General features: G+C 31.5%; 1 pseudogene; it reads right to left on the bottom strand.

Moving 5' to 3' along the window:
- Positions 1–2,994: 2,994 nt before the first annotated feature.
- Positions 2,995–10,350, bottom strand: LOC126742828 (uncharacterized; annotated as a pseudogene).
- Between the last annotated feature and the right edge of the window lie 392 nt (positions 10,351–10,742).

The following is a 10,742-nucleotide window of genomic DNA, read 5'->3' as shown; positions in this document are numbered from 1 at the left end:
TTTATTGGTATTTGTTTTCAACTTTTGTAAATAGAACCCTTTGTGCAACTATGTTATATATATATTAGTAAATTGCTTAATAGATGAAGTTGATATAATAAATTTTGAATATTCTGTATTATTATATTATTAATATCAGTGTTATGAATAAACCTACTTTACTAAAATATAATCTGGTTGTTTTATTCATATTTAATAAGCTTGGAAAATATTGGTCTTTTTTCATTGTTGAAAAAGAATACAAGAAATGTTTTCCATTGTTATGGCTCATTTTCATAATATGCAATTGCATCTGATGTATGGATCACACGAGACAAGAAAGTGTAATAGGTTGGTATATCACAATAAAATAATACTTTTCGGAAATTTTACATTTTAAAATGAAAATTTTAAATAATATAATGGATTACTACATAAAATAATAACAAAATGTGTCCTTTTTAGACTATTTAATAAAATTATCAATTTTTTTATACTAAATTTCAATTGAGCGGAGTTTAAGACCTGAGAATTAATTCAAAGCTATCCATTAAGTGTCTGAAATGAGATAAATTCTATTTTAGTAAAAGCAAAATTAATAAGATCAGGTAAAAAAATTATTTTCCATCATTTGCCGAAAATAAACTTTACGTTATTTCTTTACGTAAGTAAAACGTTCTGTATGTTTATTTTTCTCAAATACCATAATTCCTCTTATAATCAGATTTGAAATACGCGCCTTAATTATCTAAGCCAATCACAGACAAAGCGCCGTGATTGGCCGTGATTTGGCCCCGCACCCATGGGTGCGGAAATTAATGTATCCTATAATCACAGTAGTTAAAAAATGTTTATTATGTAAAATTACAGAATGCTTTTGTTCCTCAGAAACCTTCGCCTTTTGAATCCTGCCACCTACTCTTATCAAACCATCACTGTCAATATATAGATTAAGGCTCAAGAGTTTACACATTTTTATTTTCTTCTGACTTAAAAAGGAATGATATTCACTAGGAAACGATTGTTTTTGAGCAATTTTTAACAAATTCTGTAACGAGAAATTAAGGTTTTATCTTTAAAATTTTTAATAAATCTTAAAACATATGCAAATACCCTTTGTAATTGATAATAATAGACGAATGGGAAACAACTTTTTCCTCCGGTATTTCTTGTGGTACAACTGGGAATTCTTGAAAATTATCTGAGCATAAAAAATAAGAAATGGGTCTCTTCCACCATAGCTCAACATTTAAAAGTTGTTGGGCTGAAATGCCTCTGGATAGACAGTCGGTTGGATTTTCCTCTGACCTTACATGAAACCAATCAGTCGAACTGGTTAAGGCCTGAATTTTAGTGACTCTGTTAGCCACGAATGTTTTCCAACGACTAGGGCAGCCAAATCCAACAAATAGCAATAGTGGAGTCAGTTAAATAATAACATTTATCAATGATTATTTTGATGGATTCCTTTACCTTATCCACCAACTTTGCAGTAGGCAACGCAGCACACAGCTCAAGGCGAGGCAAACTTATAGTCTTAATTGGGGCAATTTGAGACTTTGATAACAATAAATTAGAAGACACAACCCCATCCTCTGTAGAGCTTACTATATAAACACAGCCTCCATAGGCCCTTTCGGAGGCGTCTGCAAATCCATATGAGCAAACCTTTAGGAAACCATTGCATAACACAAACCTTGGAATTTTTAAATCATTTAGAGTTTGAAGGTCTTCACAAAAATGTATCCATCCTTCACTAAGAACTGCCGGTACTAGCTCATCCCAAGAGAGCTGGCTTTGCCATAAAGATTGCAAAATAAGTTTTGCAACGACAACTATCGGCCCTAGCAGTCCCAAAGGGTCAAATATTTGGCTTGTTACTGACAAAATTATCCTTGTGGTCAGAATGCCCCTACCAGAAAATTATTTTATCAAATAATGAATAGTATCACTATAAGCATTCCAAATAAAAATCCAAATATATAATATATTAGATTCATTTGATTTCGGAATTTGGGCGAGGCTAATTGCAATATTTTTTATTTTAATTGGCTTTTCCGTTGCATTTAATATAGAAGTTAAAGCAGTATTATTGGAGTTTACTTTTACTAAACTAATACAAACGCCAACAAATATAAACGCCATCAAGAACGTTTACTTCAGGGCATATGTCTTCTTTTAACTCGGAATTATTAATATTTATTCTAACAATAGTCTCACAGCGAGGTTTTAAGGTATATTCTTCTATGCAATTAGAATTGGAATTATTGATTGGTTCTATCGCGAAAAGTTTTTGTAAATTATCTGGATTAGGAAGATAGAATAATGGAGTTTCGTTGTTTGAAATTCTTAATTTGGGATTTTTGTAATCCAATAAAGAGTTATATTTTTTTAAAAAATGTTGCCAATTATTCCGTCAAATGAAATAGGAAAATCGTAATTTAGAGCATGAAATATATGAAAGTAGTCATTGTAACCTGTTTTGAGGTGAAGATATGTGTAAAATAATGTTTTATTAGGCTTTAAAATATTCTTATCAATACCTTTTAGTACTATAGAATTATCGAAAAATATTTTTAAATTTGAATTTAGTCTGGAAGCTTTAATTAGAGAAATATCGGCTCCCGTGTCAATAAGAAAATTAAGAAAATTATTTTGGATTTCTGAGCATTAAAGAGATACATGAGTAGTTATACTAGGATTTATTATTGCGATTCGGCCTGGATATGATGGATATCCCCCGCAATGGCCGTGGATTGACGAGGGCTGTTGGAGTTTAAAGAGAGATTTGAGATATTGGGTAGGTTTTAATTTTCGCGAGAATTTGAATTGGTGTTTCGATTTTGATAAAAAATTTTATTTTGTTGATTGGAGCGATTATACTAAAATTATTTGAATTATTATTAGACATTCTTCAATCAAATGTTCAGGTTTTTTGCAGTATCTACAGAATTTTTGAGTTTGAGAGAAATGCCTAACTTGGCTATTTGGAAAGGAATTTCTATTAAATGAACTTTAAGAAAATGAGGTTTGTCTTTGGCTGCAGTTAAAGCGACAATTTATAGTGGTATGACCAGGTTTATTACAATTAAAACAATGGCAAGTTATGGAGTTGTTTACGGACTGATATTTAGAGATTTCGATTTTAAAATTCTGTTCTTGTTCTTCTCCTAGTGCAATAGATATGGCTTTTTCTAATGAATCTGGATTTTCAGATTTTACTAAGATGCTTAACTCTCGATTTAGACCAGTTATAAAAACATTTAGAGCTTGATTTTTTTAAACATTTACACAGGCTTCACATGCTTCTTTAGCAAGATTTATGTCTAAATAATTAATTAATTGAATATAGCAATTTTCTACTTTATTTGAATATGAAATAACACTTTCTCCTATATTTTGCTTACATGATGTTAATTCCAATTGTCTTTGACTCGAGGATCTTTTTTTGGAGTAAATTTCTATAAGATATGTTTTTAGTTCATTCCAATTTTCAAAGTCGCGATTTCGGATTAAAACTTTAGCATTGTCAATAATTTTTGGTAGAATTATAGGAAATAGAATATTTTTACATACATTCGGGTTTAATAAGCTTAATTGCACTATCAGCGTTATCAATGAAATGATGTAATTTAGATTTTGTACCGTCGAAACGGACTAACATTTTTTCTGCTAATTCTAATGACAGGGACATTATTGTGATTGGTTTGAACTACGACTAGATTCTTCGTGAAAAAGTGATGAAAGGTTTGGATACATACATTTATGACTTACAGTATGACTAAGAAACTTCCTAGATGCATATCCGGGTTGGTCCTTACAGTTGAAATGGGTGGTTCTTCTGCTCGCTCCACTAAGCCTCTATGTCCAAGCCAAGTTTAAAAAGCTTATCTGGTACTTAAAGTTCTTACCCCTTTCGGATGCTTTTAGTTTGTGATTCGCTGGAATAATCTCAGAAACTATGGCACAGCTACAAAGCTGTCACAGGATGACAGCAATCTCTTTACTACTGACACCAGTTTTGTAGTGGACCTTGTGGAAAAGATGCACTGGAGGTATTTTTATTACTGTATTTGTTTATTACTTAAACATTACACAGATAAAATTTACTCTTAAAGAACTACGTATATTATTCTGTATTTCCCTAAATCTGTCAGAATACTGTATTATGTTATTACAAGTGAATTTATATCGTTGAAATATCAATAGGTACCAACAATGATATCGTAATAAGGTACAAAAGGCAATTTACAATTATGAGACAGTCATTAACTTAATTACCTTTAAATCTCTGAGCTGAACTATACATTACAACTACTTCAGACTATCAATTATAGGAATATTTTGTTGACATTTCTCTAAAAGATACATAAAAAACAAAATTATTAAATTAAAAATCATGAACCAATTTTATACAATTAAAATCACTTGAATAAAAATAATTATTTTGAAAAATTGGTTATAAAACTTTTTTAAAAAATTACACTCAACCCAATTTCTAAGCTATTCTTTTAGATACCTGCCTCATATTATGGTACAATAATTTTATTTTCATATGTGTATGTTAAGTCTCGGTTCTAAGACCACTTGATTGCCTTTCTTTATGGTTTAAGTTCACTATAATCTCTTGACGTCTGATGTTTGTATTAATACTTTTGTGTTTACTTTGGGAAAAACCTAACGTGTGGGAAAGGCCAATATTTTTTCAATGTGTTCTTTCATTTTTAGTAGTATAAATAGGGCTCTCTATGTTTTGTAACTTAAACCATTATTAAAGTAGTAATAGAAAAACTTCGGTGTGTTAATTGTCTTTTGCTGCATCGTCTTGACCATTCCTGACAATTCGTGCAGGGAAGCACCTAAAAAATACATCCCTGGTGTCAATAACCAAAGAGCACACAACAAAATTTGGTGTCAGAAGTGGGATATTTTGCCACAAGCTCCGATACCGGTACTGCGGAAATTGGTGGATTTAAATCCTTCACGCTAGAAAACCATTGTGCCAAACGCAAAAAGTCAATTGCAGTCTAGATTTGGATAATCCGTAAGTGATACGATTTTCTATATCGGCTATTTTTGTTTTTGTTGTATAATTACAAGAGTATTCCATATTTCTCTATTAGCTATCCATATTTTTTCCCATCCCATACTTTTATTTTGCACGCACATATTTTATTTTTATTTTTTTATGCTATATTTATTAATCTAGTAATAACTTTATTTATTTATTTCGCTTAATTATTTGTATTTCCTGTCGTAATTTTTGTTTTATATACTTCAATTTTTTTCTAAAATATCAGAATTCCAACCCACCTTCTTATGTTCTCTAATCCCTAAATCTTTTGATGGCAATCATTTTTTGATGAATATCATAAATTCATTACAAATTGTAAAAACGCCGTCGAACTCGCTACTGAAGACCAAAAGAAACCTCTTTTTGTTTATATAATTCCCCAACTAACTGGTAGTGTTAGGTCTCAACTACAAGGCAAAACATATACCAGTTGGGAGAAAATAAAAGAAATTTTAAGTACATTTTACCAAGATAAAAAAACATTATATTCAATTAATGGAAGAATTAAATACTATGAAACAAGGAATATTTGAATCTGTCCTCCCGTGGAATGAGAGGTCAGATGAAAAAATTGATAAATTAATCACTAAAAACGAACAATTAGGCAAAGTTGACACAATTAAAGAATTAGCCCTTAGTCGATTTATTCACCACTCTAAACCCGATATCTCTTGATTTCTACGTGAACAAAGCTTCGACGATATCTCTGATGCCTTATCTCGATCCATCGAAGAAGAAAGAGCCATAAGCATATCTAACGAGGAATTTCGATCCAAAGTGTCTTTGAAATATTGCAATTTCTGCAAGAAAAATGGGTATGAATAAAAAAATTGTTTTAAAAAGAACAAGTTAGCTTCTGTTCATTTTAATCAAAAAGCTTAAGACTTCTACAATTCACATAATTCCAATCAATCTTCTAGTTATAATAATTCTTCAAGACACAGTAACTTTTCAAATGTTAAAATTTGCAATTACTGTAAAAAACCTGCGTTAAGCGAGTTAACCTGCTAAAAGCGAGAGTATAATAACAGAAAAAGAGAACAAGTTAATATACCTAATAATAATCGTTCAACGTCACATAGGTGACGTCATTTAATTTCACATAGGTTCTTACCCTCTTCCTAATATCGAGTATCTCGTTGACCAGTTAGGACATGCCCGTTATTTTACCACTTTGTATTTAGCGAGCGGATTTTATCAGATTAAAATCAAAGATGAAGACATCCCAAAAACTGCCTTTTCTACAGCTTTTTTAAGCTTTAATCCGTATTTGATCCCTTACGATCAAATAATTTAAAATGCAGTTCGATAAATGTGAATTTATGAGAAGAGAAGTAGCCTTGTCATTAATGACAAAAGGTGTCGCTCCTAATCTTGAAAAAATCAAAGCGATTTCTACATATCCAGCTTCACAAAATCCAAAGCAACTTTCAACAACAATTTCTAGGTCTTATAGGTTATTATCGAAAATTCTTTAAAGACTTTTCAGCTATCGCTAAGCCTCTCACTCAATTGCTAAAGAAAGATGTTCCCTTCACCTGGACTCCTCAAGCCCATTATATTTGAAAAATATTTTAAAATATTCTCACTACCGAACCTATTTTACAATATCCTAATTTTAAAGAAAAATTTTTGCTGGCTACCGATGCCTCTGATTATGCTATAGGTGCGATACTTTTCCAAGACGAAAGGCGAAAACCGCAGTGTGCGGAGTTAACTGGAGCCACCTAGTAGAGAAGTTTTAGTAGGTGGTAACCACTGGGTAACTACTGGCGTTCATTAAAAAATTTTTCGCTGACAAAAATAGCACTAAATCGTACAGAACAAAATAGATTAAAATCCAAGGAACGTTTTGATAAACACGCATCGAATAAAATACCTGAATATCGTTGATTTGATGATATGGAAAAAAATTCTAAGTAAAATGTTTTATATTTCTCGGTTAATATTGTAAAAACACTTTATACCTGATATTAATAATTTATTACATAAAAGCAACGAGGAGACGTTCTCCTAATTTAACGACATTTACCAAACTACTGACATACTTGACGTTGAAGGATGTTTGACACATTGTCATAGTGTTACCTATTTGTTAACACTGAACACCTAGTTCGTCCAAACCGCGAACGCACTTGAATAGGGGAATTATCACAACTAACATTGTTATTCTAATTACGAGACAGTTTTACCACTAACAAAAATTCTTTATTTTTTCTCTCGACACGTGTTTTGCTAACGAAGTAAGCATCTACGGGGAAGATTAAAACTAGTAGAATAAAAGTAGGCTCGTAGCGAGCAACTGCTAAATAATATTTTTGTGTAATATTAATTAATTTTTACATTTATATATTCAAATTATTAAATAGAATAAACGTTGGACTACTGTTTCGGTATCAAAAGGTAAAAGTAAAACATAGTAGCGAGCAACTGCTCGTATACAGAGTTGCATTTGCACGGTGCTGGAGCGATCTCGAAAGGGGAATTCGAAAAACCAAACCTAACTAACTAAACTAACTAAACAACACTAACTAAACTATACAGGGCTTTCATTTCAAAACAATCGAACGACCCTTAACAACTTTCTTAAAAAAAAAAAAAAAAAAAAAAAACACGTCAAATACAGGAGGACGTTTAATTATGCATTTACTGAAGTTCTGTCAATCACCTCCTCACCTCCAGCTAACCTCACTTTAATATGTCAAAATGGGAACCCCCATCGTGTGATACATCATAGTAAGGAGCGTAAAATTTTCTATTCAACGGTAAAAAAAAATGAAATCGGTAAATGTGTAAGCAAATAGTCAGCAAAAATGTCTAGAAATAATGAATATTTTATTTACGCCAAACTTTGGTATGTCAAGTGGCTACCCCATGGTGTGATACATTATTTTAAAGGGCATTCATTATGCTAGCAATGGTTGTAAAAAAAATAAATTTGATTGACCAAGAAGCAATTAAAGTGTAAATCGGTAGGGTAGAAAAACAAATTTAATTAGTTTAACAAATTTATTTTATTAAATGTTCAAAATGCGCGCCGTTATTAGCAAGACAATAAAAAAGCCTATTTTCAAACTCCTTACGAACATTGGCACTGCCCGCTAATTTCTCTGCATTCTTGAAATATTCTATTTTTTAAATTCTCAATACTCTCAGTGGGGTTTTTATAAACTTTGCTTTTTAAGTAGCCCCAAAGAAAAAAGTTTAGTGAGGTTAGGTCCGCAGACCGCGCAGGCCATTCGGTTGCACCACGTCTGCCAATCCACATTTCTCGAAAATTTTCATCAAGCCACTCTCGAACTACCAAAGTGTAGTGCGCGGGAGCTCCATCCTGCTGAAAATATATATTATTTTCATTCAATAATATAGCACCATGTTGATCTACTTAATTTTCCATAGATTGGATGATGAATGAAGGGTATATTGTATTTTCTAAAAGGTTTAAATAAATGTCGCCAGTCAAATTTTCTTCCAAAAAAAAATGGCCTGATTATTTCATTCCCATAAATTCCTGCCCAAACATTAATTTTTTGGGGATATTGGGTATGGCCTTCCCAAAAAACATGCGGATTTTCATTATCCCAGTATCTACAGTTATGTCTGTTTACCAGGCCATTAAAAAAAAAGGTCGATTCGTCACGGAAGCAAATGTTCTTCAATAAATGGGGATCGTCGTCAATTCAAGACAACTACAATGTAAAGTTTATGATCAGATTCCAAAATATCTTCAGCAAGTTTTGATATTTAACTTTAAGAACTGCATGTGGAATCAGGGCTTCTTTAAAATTTGTTGCATTTATTTTCCACAAGTTTTACAGTGTTCTATAAAATTTGCAATATTATTATGTAAATCTGTCCATTAAAATAATTTACGTGCTTTATGAACAGTTTTACTTATGCCAATAGGGCCTTTATGCAAAATTTTAATAATTTTATATCTTGTCTTGTATAGAACAATAATTTTGTCATTTACAAAAATAATACCAGCTTAAATATAAATAGAATCTCGAACTGCATAAAAAGATTTACATTTTGAATCAATCTCATTAATATTAGGCAACTTAGCATAATAGTACTCTTGAAGTTTTATTAACGTTTCATCTCTAAGTTCATGAATATTATGACTACTCATATTTGTTGTAAGATATTTAGACACACTCTGCACCATTTCAAGGGACATAAATTAGATTCAAAGAATATTTAAGTAGTTTAAGCCTTAAGCGCTGAAGCCTGACGGACCCTATTTTATGAATTGGCTTTTTCATTATAGCAACAATTGGTTTATGATCAGACTGCATATTAACACTTGCCGATAAATAAAATCATGAAATTTTAGTGTCATAGAAAATACCTCTGTAACTCTTTTTTTACTCTAACTATAGTTCACCTCATGATCATTCATGTTTATTGATGCACACTGAATCAGTTTTTAAACCTAAACCAATCTTTTATATACCATCCTGTAAAATGATTTTCTTTTTGTTATAAAAGGTGGTAAACCGTAATGGTTCACTTACCAATTTTTTTAACAAATTAAAAGTTTTTTCATGCTTGAATACCATTGCTACTCAATATTATTATAATGCATTTAAAGGATCCATATATTCAGACATGCTTTTAACCTAGCGCCTTACATAATTAAAAAAAAAACAAAATTTGTTGCAACTCTACCCTATCTTTTAGACTATTAAGTTTAAAAAGGGCATCAAGTCTTAATGGATCGACTTCCAGTCTTCTTTCTGAGAATATTTGACCCACAAATTTTACCTATCTTTTATAAAATTGAAACTTGTCCCTATTAAATTTGGCTCCCACTTTTCTTGCTCATTCCTTAACTGCAAATTCAGCTTTATCATGCTTCTCTCCTGTGGCTTCCTCTATTAACATGTCTTTATCATATATTTGGGCATTTTCTATTTTGCGCCAAATTTTCTTCCTATTTCTTCCTGGAATAAATCTTAAATACCATAGAATAATACTATGAATCTGTATATGCCAAATGGTGTAGCAAAGCAACAATTCCATGAAGATTCCTCATCCAGTAGCGAATGGTGATAACCCTCAGCTAAACCACGAACTAAAAAAAAAAAATTTCCCATAAGGTTTGAATAAATGTGTTCAATTGAGTTTGCCATGTATGGCTTTCTAATCATTTGAGAATTGAGGTCGGAAGGGTCGAGTCGTAATCTTATTTTACCATTGGCTTTTTTAACAATGACCATTATTAACAATTGCATTTCTCTCTCAAAATTTTCTGTTAAATTTACCTGGGAATCTGCCATAACCACCAAAAGCATCACCATTAATTTTTAAAAAAATGTTCTCTCGCAGAGTCATACTTTTTAATAAATTTAATTTTAAGTAAGGTATGTCATATATCGTTTTCTCTATAATCTTTGTTAAATTTGAGAGGTAGTGGGGTGAAAAAGGGATAGCGAGACCCTCCCTATAATTATTTCGACAGAAGTTATCCCAAGAAGCCTCCTGGAAGATATCTAAATGCTTGGTATAAAAGAGAACACCTACACATGCAGCTGCAGCTGCAAGCGATACTGCAGCGTCACGACTAATTTTATTTTTATTAATAATAAAATTACCAACCCAATGTCCATAAATATTATCGTGGTGATTAAAATTGCTCAAATTTCGGGATCCATTCAGAACAACTGGTTTGATCTCTGGTTTTTTT

The sequence above is a fragment of the Anthonomus grandis genome, chromosome 12 (assembly GCF_022605725.1).
Source record: "Anthonomus grandis grandis chromosome 12, icAntGran1.3, whole genome shotgun sequence".
NCBI lineage: Eukaryota > Metazoa > Arthropoda > Insecta > Coleoptera > Curculionidae > Anthonomus > Anthonomus grandis.
This window is presented reverse-complemented; position numbering and strand designations above follow the sequence as displayed.